Genomic DNA, 12,177 nt, shown 5'->3' on the forward strand with positions numbered 1-12,177 from the left:
TCCTGGAATAATAACTATTTTTCTAAAAAAGAAATTAATGTCTATTTTAATTCTATTCCTCTTTAGTCACACCATCTAACCTGGTGTTCTGAAGAAACAAATGCATTTACATTTAGTGTATACTCTACAACACATCCACGCAATAGAATCCATGCTGCAGAGATATACATGCAACATTTATATTAGAATATATTATACCCTTCTATGGTCAAAGACAACCTAATTGGCCAAGATATGGTCATAAGGATAAAACTGTTAAGCATTAATGATATCCCAGCTGGTCAATATATTTTGGTGCCAAAAGCTATTGAGCAGATGTCTAGTTTGCAATTGCCTCACCCTGATTATGTAAACCTATCTCTGCCAATTGACTATCTTTCTCCTCCTCACACACTTGCAAATCCCTTTTATCTATCCTTGCAAATAGACTCTCCAGCCCAAGCCCCAAACAATCATCAGTTTTATTCAAATTCTGCTCTGCCCTTCGTTCATGTGTGAATTCGAGATGAGATAGCTGATGGTTGTAGCAGAGGTCACATTCAAAGAGTAGCAGCATGAAACTCATGAAATTGCCCACATTCGATGATTTTTATTTACAAAAAAGGCAGTGTTTAACTGTTTGACATAATACATGTCAGCATAAGAAACAGAGGAAACACACAAATATTGAACAGTCTATTAAGTGCCAGATACTGTCCTGAGTCTTTTATATAAATTGTATAATTTAAGTCATGTGTAAATACATAAATGATACAATATTAACAAGAATCAGATGAGGTATGTAAATACCCTATTTTGTAGGAGAGGAAAATAAGCTTAAAAATTTTAAGCAACTTGACTAAGATCATGTGAGGCATATTTTCTACTTGTATTAAAATGTTTGCCTATTTGCTGTTTGGCAATTTAGATTTAACTCCTCTAGGTCTCTTGCCTATAGCTCTCAAAGCTAAAATTTCTTTTTACCTCTGGTCTAGCCCTCATGTTTGAAGGACAGTGATGTTATCTCTTGAAAGAGAAGTCATCCCTAGGCCAGGTTCTCAGTCAAGCATTGCCTTGACTTAAGAGGTGGTCATGGAAAGCCCCCTTCCTCAATTTTGGTCTCATTTTCCTCCTGTATAAAATAAGGCTGGTAATAATTACTTCAGAATTACTGTGATGTTCAGGTTTAGGTAACAGCACATCAGAGAGCTTTAGATCCTATAAAGCTAGGATAAATTCACTCTTCTCTATTCAGACTTTAAAAAAATTGTTTTGAGACATATTAAAGACATAAAAAAGTGCAAAAAGCAATACAATGTGAAGTATGAACCACTTCACATATACGTCTTCTCTAACTACCATTCTGATCTATCCCCCAAGTCCCTGAGCACTTAGTAATTACCCCACCCCCAGTCTTGTTAACACTTCCAATACCTTTTATATTTTTGTAAAGGTACATACACATCCATAAATAATGCATACTATTTTTGTGTATATGTTCCTTTACTCAGCAAGTATTTATTTGTCCACCAGTTCTGTGCAAGATAGAGCTGTAAGTCTATAGCTGTGTCCACAGCAAGGAAACAAGTCAGATAAGGTCCCCGTTCCTATCGAATTCATATTCTAGTGCAGGCAGACAAGCAACTTGAAAATCAATCAATTCATTAATCAATCAATTGAAAAGGAAAAATACCAGATGGTTATAAGTGATAAAAAATAAAATAGACAAGTGTTTCAGCGGTTAATTATGTTAGACTAAATAATCTGTGAAAGTGTGACAATAAAGTTGAGTTTTTAATTACTACAAACATGATATTTTATATAAATTGCTCCATGGTTACTCTTTTCTCCATACAGGATTCCAGTTTGTTTTTACAACAGTTTTTAAAGGCGTTTTTTTCTATACTATTTTATCTCTATTAGGAAGTATAACATTAAGTATTCCCTACAGGGATTAGGTAACTTAGCTCTGATAATTTATTTTTTTGGTGTCTATAGTCTCCTTAACCTGTCAGTTTAATTCTTAATTAAGAATGTTATGTGTTCTCTGAATTTTCACTGATAATTTATGCTATACATGACACTATTCTGAGGACCCTCAGATAAGCAAACACAGATAAAACACATTTCCTCCCACCCTGTAGCTTATAATATAGTAGCAGAGATAATATATGCAAATTATAAAGCAATAATAGTGAGAAAGTCCTGTATATTATACATCTTTGTTAGTCACCCATTTCTAAAGTTTTATATATTACATTGTTTTAATATATTATTAGATATATTTCTTTTTATTTCTTATATAATAGTATATATTTACATATTTTGAGATTTTTATATATTTGCATATATTCAGGAACATACACATATGCCTACAATGTATAATTTTAATATTTTGTAAGGAATACTTGTAAAGGTAAGTGAATGAATTTTGGAAACTACTCTTGAAAAGGTCTGTGGGGTACATAGGGTAGGGAACTTGGAATGGCAGCCAACAAGTCTTAAAAATGTATTTGATAGACTGTGGGGAGTTTTTGAAGATTTCTGAGCAGATTAGATGGTATGGATTTACAAAGTAGATTCAGAGGGCCTCATGACCCCCCGAAATGTGCATAATTGTTGTGGTTATGGACACACTTCAGACGAGATCATCTAGAATTTTCCTGAGCTTCTACAAGATTTCCATGAGCCAAAAATTTTAACAGTGGAGCTGGTCAGTTGGAATGGAGAGAAAGCATGGAGGCCAGAAGAGCTGGAAGAAAACTTGGAAATCATAATCACAAACTCTTCCAAGTGAATCTCAAGAAAGTCAAGTTTACATTTCAAGAACAGAGGAGGAGTTTTAAATATACATCAGTGGGTCCTCTTCACCTTGTTTAGTGTTCACTTTCAGGAGTTGGCAATGGTGAAATGGGTGAGTAATCATACTTTAAGCAAAAGAATGGACTTTCCTGTAATACGAGTTTTCCACAGCCAGGCCCTAGTTATCCACCCGCGTTTCCGGGAGAGAGCTCAGATTTTCATTTTATTGCCGTGCTCCCTCCGGTTTTGTTTCGTTCCTCATCCTTTCCTCCAAAAGAAACAACCAGTGACCCATCTCTGGGTGTGGACTTAGGTTAATGTTTCTCAAGGAAATGGTCACAATTTCCTCTTGTCTACCACCTAAGGGAAACACGCCTATTTATGTTCAATACCCCAGGAATAAGATTTTCCAGTACATGCCTCTTTATGTCACAGTTCCAGTAATGAAGGGAACCTGCATCCTGCCTAAACCTCAGACAAGAAGTAGGTAATAATTTAAATGGATGCACAGATTTTACCTCAAATAAAACACCAAAAGGATGCCTCCATCAAGGGCCCTGGGATCCGTTGGATTTAGTAATCTTTGAACATTAAAAAAATAATGTCCTGGAGCTTCTCAGGACCATGAGAACACAGGGTGAAACTATCATTGAAGGGGCCTCCTCCCTGTGCAGAGATTGAAGAAAGAGGTTTTATGCCCCTCATTCCCCTGTGCTATGGCCGTGGCTATGCTAAGTCACTTCAGTCATGTCCAACTCTGTGCAACCCCATGGACTGTAGCCCGCCAGGCTCCTCTGTCCATGGGATTCTCCAGGCAAGAATACTGGAGTGGGTTACTATGCTGTCCACAAGGGGATCTTCCTGACCCAGGGATTGAACCCATTTCTCTTATGTGTCCTACATTGGCAGGCGGGTCCTTTACCACTAGTGCCACCTGGGAAGCCCCCTAATTCCCCTGGCCATCTGCAAAGGTGACTATGAGTCCAGGCATAGCTCTAAGGAAAATAGTTCAAAGCAGGTGGAATTTTCTTTGGTGTCTACTTTTCCTCCTTTTGCTTCACCCTTGACCTCCCTTCCCTCTCTCAAGAATCCTCTTGATTCTAGGATATTCAAATTGTCTACGGTTGCCCAGGGCTCCTAATTCATGTGCATTCATCTGTGTAGCTCATCCAGTTAACATCTATTCAGAATGGATTAAATATCAGGCACTGACCTGACCCACTGGGGTACCAAGATGGCTATGACAGCTTCCTGCCCTTGAGGATACAGAATTTACCAACTAGAGAGTTCAGATATCATGTACAGCTAACTACTCCTTCACCTTGGCTGTGTGTTAGAATGGTCCATGAGCATTTAAAACACAGAAGTTCCATTCCAGTAATTAGAGGTAGGCGTTGGGGACATCAAGCAATTGTCAATATATTTTTAAAGCTCTGCTGGTGATCTTTCCACCAGGGCAGATAATGAGTAGGTGGGAGCTACTGTAGAATTCTGGTCACAGGAATTCTGAACGCTTGCTCAGGTTTCTTCCTGAATTAGAACATCATGCTGTTCTCTCAGTCCTTCTTGATTCTCCAGTTTTGTTGTTCCTCCAAAACTCTAAGTTCCTCAGATTTCATTTTCAGGCAGCTTATGAATAGCAGTAACTTTGCTCAGTTAACTAAATTGCAGTTTTCGGCCAGAGGAAATAGAGGTGTTCAACTGAATTTTTTTTCTCCTCCAAATCATTACCTCTTTTAATTATATACTTATTACACGTACTCCTCTATTAGCATTTAGCCCTATAATTCATTAACTCTCATATTTTAGCATGTCTCAAACTTACTTCAGGTGCTCACAAGCAAGGCTTTTTTTGGTTTCACACCCAAGGCATCTGATTCACTGGGTTTCAGATATGTTCTGGCATTTAATTTTTTTCCACTTTTTTATCATGAAGATTTTTCAAACATACAAAATAGTTGAAAAAAATTAGATCCCAGAAGACTTCCATAGCCTCAGTTGAAGCGACTGTTATGTTTGCCACATTGACTTTATCTTTCCATTTGTGTGAAAGTATGTAGATGTGTGTTCATTACATATTTTTATACTGTAGGCCCATTTGAAAGTAAATTGCAGATATCACGCTATTTCACCCTTAATTGTCCAATATGCATCGCCCAAGAATGAGGTTATTTTCCTACACAATTCAGGATAATAATATCATTATCACCTCTAAGAAAATTAACAATATTTCCAAAATGTCATTGAGTTATTTTCAGTTTAACATTCACTGTCTGGATCTTTCTCTCTCTCTCTCAAGTATAGAGCTGGAAATTTCAGACTTTATGATAGGCTCAGGAAGGCGATCTCAGGGGAGCAAGCAGGACTTATGAGACAGCCCCAATAAGTCTTGAGTTTGCTCTGAGTAGATTTCACAAATCAGAACAGAGATCCCCTGGAGTAGGAAATGGCAACCCACTCCAGTATTCTTGCCTGGAAAATTCCATGGTCAGAGGAGCCTGGTGAGCTACAGTCCATGGGGTTGCAAAAGGTCAGATACAAGTGAGCACACGTAAACGTAATGTCCCAGATGGCCAGAAGGCCCATTCCACTTGACACTACTCTAAGAGAAGCCAGACAGTCATATAACTCCTAGGGTACACTCCCACATACTGGCTTGAACTAGAAGGAAGGAGAAATGTTCTCTCTGGCCCTGGGAAACTTCAAAGAAAATCCTCCTGCCTTCATGTTTACAGTAGAAGTTGGGTGATGAGTGTAGAGAAAGGCATCTACAATCATTAACTACACACCTAGTTTAAGGCATAAGATCAGCTTCCGTGGAAATGATCAGTTGAATGATTCTTTGCTATGATTAAAGCTGCTTGACATTGTGGCCCCACGTCAGGCTTCAGGAGAGCTGTAAGAAACAGAGATGGTGGGAGTTGGAGTTTGATACTTCTGCACACTCTCTAATATTGCCTCCATAAAAACAGCATTAACTGTTGCGGCACATGATATAATATTAACATGCTCCTTTAATATCTAGAGCATGCCTGTAAAAGACTTTGATGATGACAGTTGGCGATTTCCGTGGCAGTTAATGAATGACAGCACAATGGTGATCAGATTGCTTCAGGGAGTCTCTCAGAATGCTGGTATTCACAGATCCAGACTACAGGATGAATCCTGGGTGCAGGACTTTCTAAACCTAAGGCTGACCCATTTCATCGTTGCCTACGTAGTTCTATAGGGTCATATCTCTAGGTTCTCCCCAAACAGCAGAAGTGGACTGAGAAAAGGTGAAGGAAACAAGGGGGTTGCTTGCTAGCATAGGTGTGTACTTAGGGCAGACTTTTTGTTTGTGATGCAGTTACAGTGAGGTTTTTTTTTCTTGTTGTTGTTTAGTTGCTAAGTTGTGTTTGACTCTTTTGTGATCCAGTGGACTGTAGCCTGCCAGTCTCCTGTGCCCATGGAATTTTCCAGGCAAGAATACTAGAGTGGGCTCCTTCTCCAGGGGATCTTCCTGACCCAGGGATTGAATCCTCATCTACATTGATGGGCAGATCTTTTACCACTGAGCCACCAGGGAAGCCCACAGTGAAAGTTACTGCTTGATTAAGAGAGCAAAGAACAAAGACGTGTGTGCATATGGTATGCAAGTCTATCAGTTTGGCAGGCATTGCTATCCAAAGCAGCACAGGTATTTAATAAACTGAAGATGTGGTCAGTGTATTCTAGCTGTTCATTAATCTTTCACCATCGCTTGCACTGAATTCCTCAATTATGCATTTGCTTGCTTCATGCTCTTCTCCATTGTAACACTCTAAACATGAGTCGCCTATGGAATTTTCCCTGGCATCTCTGCTATTCCACCCATGTCAACTATATCTTCACTACTGAAGGCTGAGGCTCCCTGCTGTGGCACTGCAGGTGTCAAAAAGTGAAATATCAGGTGTCCTTTTTTTTTTTTAATCTATTAGATGTAGATTCCACAAACCCAAATCAGGTCCATTGAGTTAGTAGGCTTGGAAACAAACAGAAGTTAAGTCTCTAAAGTATTTTACAGCCATAAATACGATTATGCACAACAGCCGACAGTACTATTTTCATTACCTCTGGCACCTAGGTTTTCTCTGAAGGACTCAGAAATGATGTTCTTCTCCTAGTCAACATTATCTCCACACGAGCCACGTGGGCTGTCCCTTTCGGTCTCCTCATCACCTTTCCTGGTGCTAAACACTCTCAAGTTTTCTCGTCCTTTCAGAGAGCCCAGCAGTCTCCTGGGCTTCCCTGGTGGCTCAGCTGGTAAAGAATCCTCTTGCAGTGCGGGAGACCTGGGTTCGATCCCTGGGTTGGGAAGATCCCCTGGAGAAGGGAAAGGCTACCCACTCCAGTATTCTGGCCTGGAGAATGCCATGGACTGTGTAAATCATGGGGTTGCAAAGAGATGGACACGGTTGAGTGACTTCATTCTCAGTATCTCTTGCTCTTGTTTCTCCACACAGGTGGAAGTCATTCAGGTTTAACCCTTAGTTTTCCTCCTGTCCCCTTCAAAATTTCCTGCTTGGTCATCCTTTGGCTCTTCTTTGCTTCTGACTGAGAATTGAGCGACTGTTTCTTCTCTAGTGAAGACAGCTCTCCTATTTGGACTCTTGATCTTCCTGGTGCTCTTGCCCTTCACTTTGTTCAAGTTTCCAATTCTGACTTGTATTCTGCTTCTGTTTTCATGGTCTCGCCAGTTTCTCCACCTCTTTTTGCTATTTTCTTCATGCTATTTTCTTCGTAATAACATCTCTCAGAGGACGTCTTACTTCAGTCTTTCTCCATCATGCAAAGAGGTCAGCATCATCAAAATTGCCCTATTTTTAATGTGTTCTTTGCATTGAATCAGGGCAGAACTTGCCATCGTCTTTCTAGGCCCATTTTATTTCTGTCTTGGAACTCTGTTAATCCTGTTTACTTAGAATAAGCTGTTTTCTGAAATACCACTCACAAAAAAAAACCCACACATTTTTCAAAACAATAAAAAGCCTTCTACTTCAATCCATGTTTCTCCAAAGGCTCAGGGCAGGCTCTGCCCAAAGCATCACTTTCTCCCATGTTGGAAGAATCCACGTGGGAAACTGCTGAGTCTCCCTGCTGAGGATGGCAGCTATTTTGCTGTGCCTTTGACACAAAAAGGGAGACCTCTTTCCTGAAGAATCTTGACTGTTGAGTCCTGACAACATGTGGCTTTCATTATCAAATGGGCTCTTAAAACTTACTCAGGCCAGGACTACCAGGAACAAGTCTGTAGCACAACAAAAGCAGATTTATTGCCTTGGAAAAAGGGAGGACACATCAGAGGAGTGCCTGCCACTAGGCTGGTGGATGGAAGTAAGCATCTTTTGAAAGCGGGCTCTTACTGAAGGACTCTGAAGATGGTCTGAGGAAAGCAGGGATCAGTTTCCCACTGGTTGTTGTTCTGAGGTGCAATTTGAAAAAGAGGGAATTTACTAGGAATTGGGTGTTGTCAGCAAGTGAAGGTGTCAAGAAGATTGAGCAATTGGGTATCCCTAGTAAAAAGTGAAAAGAGCACGTGGTCTGGGGCATTATTGTAATTTCTAACTGCTGCATGACCTTGGCAGAAACAGTGTTTTCTATTAACGTTGCAGCTGCCTTCATCTGTGTCTGTCCTCCCAGCTTGATTAGTGGCAGGGCTTTTTTTTTCCCCCTCTTTTCAGTCCAAGTTAATTTTCACTCTTTCAATTCCAAACAGATTTTAACTCTTTCAGCATCATAGACTCTAAACCCACCTGATCATTCACTGCGATACATTTCCTCACCTAAACAGTTGTCAGCATTTTAGTTCATCTTGGTTTAAATTAGTAGGAACTTCTAGAGCAAACATCAAGCAACTTAAGGGCTTGAAGCAAAGTCATGTGGCTTCACTCATAGGTTCCATTTTAGGATATTTAGAGCTTTCCCAGATGCCCCACACCTCCCCACAACTTTTGATAATGCTACTGCCCTCACAAAAAGTCTTTCCAGAGCACAGCAGGTCTATCGTTGTTGCTCAGTTGCTCAATCGTGTCCAACGCTTTGCAACCCCATGGACTGCAGCATGCCAGGCTTCCCTGCCCTTCACCATCTCCTGGAGTTGCCCAAACTCATGTCCATTGAGTTGGTGATGCCATCCAACCATCTCGCCCTCTGTCGTCCCCTTCTCTTCCTGCCTTCTATCTTCCCCAGCATCAGGGTCTTTTCCAATGAGTCGGCTCTTCACATCAGGTGGTTAAAGGATTGGAGCTTCAGCTTTAGCATCAGTCCTTCCCATGAATATTCAGGGTTGATTTCCTTTAGGATTGACTAGTTTGATCTCTTTGCAGTCCAAGGGACTCTCAGGAGTGTTCTCCAACACGACAGTTCAAACACATCAACTCTTTGGTGCCCAGCCTTCTTTATGGTCCAACTCTCACATCCATACATGACTACTGGAAAAATCATAGCTTTGATTATAGAGACCCTTGTTGGCAGGTCTATTACTCTACTCTGAAAGCTTAATGACTCCTCACTGGAAATCTCATTGTCTTTGAAGCTCACCATAATTGGGCTTTTTCCTACCTTTCCATTCTCCTCTCTTTCTCTGTGTTTTACATTTGAGCCACACCAGAGGGACCCTTGCACTTCCACACCTCCATGCATTTGCTTACACTTTCCCCCATCCTGGAGGGATCCTCTGTCTAATCAAAATCTTACTCTCATTTATCTGATGCAAGAACTTTCTCCGTGAACCCACCCAGAATCATCTTGTTGACACTGTTAGCTGCTTCTTTAGCACTTCCCATAGTAACTTGTCCATACCTCTGGTTAGCATGGCTTTTCTTCTGTCTCCTAAGAATGTAGTGTTTTTTAGAGTTATCCTTAATATTTTTGGGGGGAAAGAGTTATTTTACCTACTCTCTGTTTCCCAGGGAACATTCTTAACGTGAAACTTATTAATTCATTGTGGTTGTCTGGGAACATGGGAAAGTAGAGCATTTTGTGAAACTCTAGGTATAAATCTAAAGGTATAAAACATGTATGTACATGTTTATATACTTGTGTAATTTGTTAGGAAGAGAGTCTATGACTTTCTGCAGATGCTCAAAGAGATGCATAACCCCAAAGAGGTTAAGAACAACTATTCAAATATTAGACTGTTGTGGAATGGGCACTCTGCCACTCAAACAGATGGGGGAGATGACTATAAGCAACCAAGAAATCATGAATGTGCATCAAATGTGGGTGCTTAGGGCATGGTACCCAGCTGGGCAGGTGGAGAACACTATCCATCCCAAGCTGCCGAGGGCTATTAGCCAGTACTGATTAAACTCTGAACTGCACTTGTTCTGACTTTGGGAAATTGCAGTAAAATTCTGTCCTCCCCAGTCAAGGCACAGAAGCACAGTTGTTGGCTGAGTTTACCCACATAAATGCCCTGACTGTGCCTTTGTTGAGAAGCCAAATTGGCAGTGGCAATAGTGCTGCTTGTCCTTTCTACTTTTTTTCTATTCCCAGATAAATATTAGTTTGATTAATAATCACGTTTCAGTCAGTCACAGGCACCATGAAAACTAGAATTCTGGAGGGGAAAAAAAAACAGTGCATGACATATGTCTTCTCTAAGAGTAAGTAAAAAAGCTCCTCAAAAAGATTACAAGATGCCATATCTTCCTCTTCTCTCTCTATAACATGGTTTCTAAGTGTATATGTTGCAGCACAACATAGTCAATGTTTAGCATGAATGATAAAGTTACGACTTGACCTTCAGTGTAAGGTATAGGCCCTTAATGATACTTCTTAACTGCCCATGCCAAAAAAAAAAAAAAAGTTCATGATTTTGAGAATGTTTTTCCTGCCACTTATCTCCTTCCTGCCTTCCTTAGAAAATTCTCTGTGGAACTGATTTGGCTAATAATATTTTAAAGATGCATGAATAACACGTACACTTCTGTAGTCATGTGCATTCACATGCTCATCAACTAAGTCTTATTTTGGCACCTGTTGAGATAATTTGCCACAAATTATTCTCTTTCACAAGGGTATACCAAGAGACAGCCAAAATATATGCATTTCAGTACCAGGGTTTAAGCCGGGGTAAAACTTTGTGTTTCCTCTTCCTCAAAGTGACTATCATTATGACTTCTTTCTTTTCAAACAAATCCAGTCATAAAAATCCTACCACATCAAAAGCATTATGATAAACAATGATAATTCTTCCAAAAGCAAGTGTGACAACCTTCAAACCTAGCTATTTGTGAATGAAAGAGCTTAGTTCTCAATCTGAAAAGTTAAAAACCTTGCATATAGCCAAATCAACCCCTATCCTTTGGGATTAACAGGTAATATTCCAACTCAGTGATTTTATTATTTATTTATTTTTGGCTGTGCTGAGTCTTCATTTCTGCATGGGCTTTTCTCTAGTTGCGGCAAGCAGGGGCTACTCTCTAGCTGTGGTGTGCAGGCTTCTCATTGTGGTGGCTTCTCTTGTTGCAGAGCATGGTCCCTAGGGCATGCGGGCTTCAGTAGTTGTGGCTCCTGGCTCTAGAGCACAGGCTCAAGAGTTGTGGCCGGTGGGCTTAGTTGCTCCTCAGCATGTGCGATCTTCCAGATGAGGGACTGAACCTATGCCTCCTGCACTTTCAGGCAGATTCTTTACCACTGAGCCACCAGGGGAGCACTCCAACTCAGTAACTTTAAAATAAGCATGCCTTCAGTTCAGTCGCTCAGTCTTGTCCGACTCTTTGTGACCCCATGAATCACAGCACTCCAGACCTCCCTGTCCATCACCAACTCCCAGAGTTCACTCAAACTCATGTCCATCGAGTTGGTGATGCCATCCATCCATCTCGTTCTCTGTCGTCCCCTTCTACTCCCGCCCCCAATCCCTCCCAGCATCAGAGTCTTAGAATCATCTAAAAGGTCTGATAAAACACCGATTGTTGGGCTTCACCCCCAAAGTTTCTATGTCAGTAGGTCTGGGTACAGCTGGAAAACATGAATTTCTCATAAGTTCCTAGATGACTCTGATGCTGGTGGTGTGGGAATCACACTTTGATAACCACCAATGTAACGCAATGGCAATCTACTCCAGTACTCTTGCCTAGAAAATCCCATGGATGGAGAAGCCTGGTAGGCTGCAGTCCGTGGGGTGGCTAAGGGTCGGACACGACTGAGCGACTTCACTTTCACTTTTCACTTTCACACACTGGAGAAGGAAATGGCAACCCACTCCAGTGTTCTTGCCTGGAGAATCCCAGGGATGGGGGAGCCTGGTGGGCTTCCGTCTATGTGGTCACATGGAGTCGGACACAACTGAAGTGACTTAGCAGCAGCAGTAGCAGCAGCAATGTAAGACTTTAAGATTGCAAGGTCTTATATTTGTAACTAATTCAG

The sequence above is a fragment of the Moschus berezovskii genome, chromosome 7, assembly GCF_049115385.1.
Source record: "Moschus berezovskii isolate FMDL1 chromosome 7, NW_MosBer_1.0, whole genome shotgun sequence".
Taxonomy (NCBI): Eukaryota; Metazoa; Chordata; class Mammalia; order Artiodactyla; family Moschidae; genus Moschus; species Moschus berezovskii.